Source organism: Arachis ipaensis, chromosome B1 (genome assembly GCF_059453495.1).
Source record: "Arachis ipaensis isolate K30076 ecotype BB chromosome B1, ASM5945349v1, whole genome shotgun sequence".
Lineage (NCBI taxonomy): Eukaryota > Viridiplantae > Streptophyta > Magnoliopsida > Fabales > Fabaceae > Arachis > Arachis ipaensis.
The window spans coordinates 60,165,013-60,168,900 of NC_142436.1; the positions used below are offsets into that span (position 1 = coordinate 60,165,013).

The following is a 3,888-nucleotide window of genomic DNA, read 5'->3' on the forward strand; positions in this document are numbered from 1 at the left end:
CTCTTCCTCCAGGGTGAGCTGTTTTTCATTCTATTTTTGATTTTTCAGTTATTTTTGTGACTTCACATGATCATCAACCTAAAGAAAACATAAAATAGCAATGGAAAATAAATAGATATAATTAAATAACATTGGGTTGCCTCCCAACAAGCGCTTCTTTAATGTCAATAGCTTGACAGTGAGCTCTCATGGAGCTTCACAGATAATCAGAGCAGGGTTGGAGCCTCTCAACATCAAACTTAGAGTTTGGTTGTGGCCTCCCAACACCAAACTTAAAGTTTGAATGTGGGGGTTTTGTTTGACTCTGTGATAAACCACTATTTTATGGTTTATATTGTGTTTATTTATGTGGTTTTATCATGATCTTTACCTACTTATTCATTAAATAAGCATGCATTTATAATTCCTTCCTAAAGTTATTGCATGATTCAAAACTTGCTTCCTAGAGACTTTTAATTATGTATTTTATTTCTCCTTTATTCCATTCGATGCCGTGATCTGTGTATTAAGTGTTTCAGGCTTTATAGGGCATGAATGAGTTGGAAATTGGAAAGGAAGCTTGCAAAAATGGAAGAAACACAAGAAATTGAGGAGATGACCAGCGAGAAGCGACGCGGCCGCATGGATGACGCGACCGCGCGAAAGAAAAGAAATCGCAGTGACGCGGCCGCATGGATGATGCGACCACGCGGCATGGAATAGCACGAGTGATGCGGCCGCATGGATGACGCGACCGCGTGACATGCGCGATCTGCATAATCTGCAGAATCGCTGGGGGCGATTTCGGGCCTTATTTTGACCCAGTTTTCGGCCCAGAAAAGCAGACTAGAGCCAGAGAACATGTAGAAACCAACAACAACATTCATTCCGGGTAGTTTTAGTTTTTAGATCTAGTTTTCCTCTCCTCTAGGTTTTCTCTCTACACATTCATAGTTTTTAGGATTTGTTATGTTCATTGTTTTGCATTGGGATATTGAGAAGAGTTATTGCCTCATCAAGACTTCGACATTCTAGTTCGTTCTCTTTACTTGTCTCTTACTCTTCCATGTTCCTTAATTTACTTAATTTTACTATTGGATTATTTTAGCATTTATTAAATACAAGAATTATTTTTTATTTTCAATTAATCCTTTGATCATTATTTATCATGTCTTTCTTTAATTCCCTTTCTTACGTTATGAATTCTTCATTTACAATGAGTGAGTAGTTCCCTAACTTGATGGGGAGTTGGTTGAAAGAAACCCTTGAGTTGGGATGCTCAAGAGAAAGATTGTAATTGGATTTATTGTTGGATTGCTCTCTAGTCATTAACACCAATCCTCCCAAGAGCGGATTGGAACTTGTGGATAGAACAGCATTCCAACTTGTTTGACTTCCCCTTACTTAGTAAGGGACAACTAAACAGAATAACCCCCAATTATCAATTAATCTTGAGAGTACTGCAACAAGAATAGGGCTTCCAGCTAATCAACTCCCAGTCAAGGCTTTTATTTAAATTTATATAAATTCTCTAATTTAATTTTCTGCTATTCAACTCAAACCTTTTTGAAAACAACTGATTAATAAAATAGCACACTTTTCTGCAACTCGTTGGGAGACGACCTGGAATTCATACTCCCAGTATTTTGATTTTAATTTCTGTGACACCCTTCTAAATTGATAAGCGGATTTCTGGTTGGTTGAGAACTATACTTGCAACGCATATTTTATAATCATTCTTAACTCGCCAATTTCCGCTCGCATCAATTTTTGGCGCCGTTGCCGGAGAGTTGCAATAGAGTGCTAAAGTTATTAATTGGAATTTATTTATTTGTATTTTATTTTATTTTACTACTATAAGCTGCTTGTTTCTTTCGTTAGATGACACGTTCGCTTCCTGATCCAAGCTTGCTAGTATTCGATCCTGAGATTGAAAGAACTATTTCACGAATAAGGCAAGCTCGTCGTCAGTTAGTCCTCTCTGAGGGCGGATCTGAAACGTCATTTGAGAAAGAAACCAGCCCCCGTTCTACTGAGGTTGTTTTACGTGCAGGTAACATGGCAGCAGCCAGGAGAGTTACTATCCAGGAGGCTGGAGCCCCTAATTTTACAATGCAACCATTTCAAGCGCATCACCCAGCGGTAGCTACAGATTTTGAAATAAAGACTGCACTGCTCAATTTGATGCCCAAGTTTCATGGCTTACCTGCTCAAGAGCCTATCAAGCACCTGAGAGATTTTCAGGCAGCCTGTTCTACTGTCAAGCGTGAGGGTACAGATGAAACTTCAATTTTGCTGAAAGCTTTCCCGTTTTCTCTTGAGGGGAAGGCAAGAGAGTAGTACTACACTCAACCAGCAGCAATTGTATCCAACTGGGATACACTGAAAAGAGAATTCTTGGAAAAGTTCTTTCCAACTGAAGTTACTGATAAACTGAGGAAAGATATTTCCATGATTGTTCAGGATGATTCTGAAACTCTTTATGAGTACTGGGAGCGCTTCAATAATCTTCTAGAAGCTTGCCCCCACCATATGATTGATAAGATAGTGTTACTCGGTTATGTCACACAGGGAATGAGGCCCCAAGATAAGACCACATTGGAAAGTGCTAGCAATGGGTCTATGAAAAAGTACAAGACCACCGATGAGGCATGGCAATTGATCAGTGACTTAGCTGAATCTACTAGGAATCACAGGCAGAAACAAGGCCATTCAAAATCTGTTGCAGAAGTATCCTCTAGCAGAAAGACTACTGCTTTAACTCAGAGTATCTGTGAAATGACCAACTTGCTGAAGCAAATGCAATTGAATCAACAACAAGTTCAGCAAGCTCAACCTTCTCCACCACAGCAAAACCAGTAGTTAGTCCCACAAGGAGTCTGTGGAATCTGTGCTGATTATAGCCATTATACTGACGAATGTCCGCAGCTCCAGCAGGAAGACAACACCGTGGCAGCCACACATAACTTCTATGACCGCCCCAACCAAGGGTACAATCAAGGTGGCAATTACAACCATGGATGGCAAGACAATTCTAACCAGAATTGGAGGGACAACAATAACAATAGAGGAGGCAGAGACAATCAGGGAAATCAGAAGTGGAATAACAACAACAACAGGCAGCAGAATCAGAATCAGCCTTACAGAGCACCTCACCTAAGGCAATCCCAAAGACCACAGAATACCCAACAGCAAACCTCTCAATTTACTCATCCTTCTGCATCTGCCAATGATGACTTACTACAATCTATTGATCGGAGACAACAGACCATGGAAAATAACATTAATGCCACTCTAAATGGTCTGACCGCTACTTTGCAGGCTCTTGTCTCCCAGATAGGATCAATGAATAACTCCAATAACCAACCTTTGAGCTCCAGTGGAATTTCCTCTCAACCATTACCCAATCCCAAGGGTGGTATTAATGCCATCACCCTGAGATCCGGAACCACACTGCAGGAGATGAATCAAGAGGAGTCAAACCCACCAGAACACGCCTCAGCTGAAGAGGTAGTGAAAATAGAAGATGTTGAAGAGGAAGAGGACATACAGGACATAGCTGAAGAAGAAGAAGTGCAACCACAAGAGAAAGCACTAAAAGGCGCAGACCCTGCAGAAAACGCCACTCCCATCCCATTTCCACAACTTGCAAGGAAGCCCAGGAAGCAGCTGGAACCTGATCCCAAAATGGTAGAGATATTCAAAAAGGTTGAGGTAACTGTTCCTCTATTTGATGTTATTCAACAAGTACCTAAGTATGCTAAGTTTCTAAAAGATTTATGTATACATAAAGACAAAATTAATGAATTAGAAACTATTCCTTTAAGAAGTTCCATATCTGCTTTAATGGGAGGTTTACCTGAAAAGTGTAGTGACCCAGGTCCTTGTATAGTTAATTGTACTATTGGT

The 3,888-nt window shown here is 40.3% G+C and overlaps 1 non-coding gene across 1 annotated transcript; it reads right to left on the reverse strand.

Moving 5' to 3' along the window:
• Positions 1 to 2,409: 2,409 nt before the first annotated feature.
• On the reverse strand, positions 2,410 to 2,517 carry LOC148576745 (small nucleolar RNA R71). The gene has a single exon (XR_015904240.1). It is a non-coding gene; the product is annotated as a small nucleolar RNA R71 (small nucleolar RNA).
• Positions 2,518 to 3,888: the final 1,371 nt, after the last annotated feature.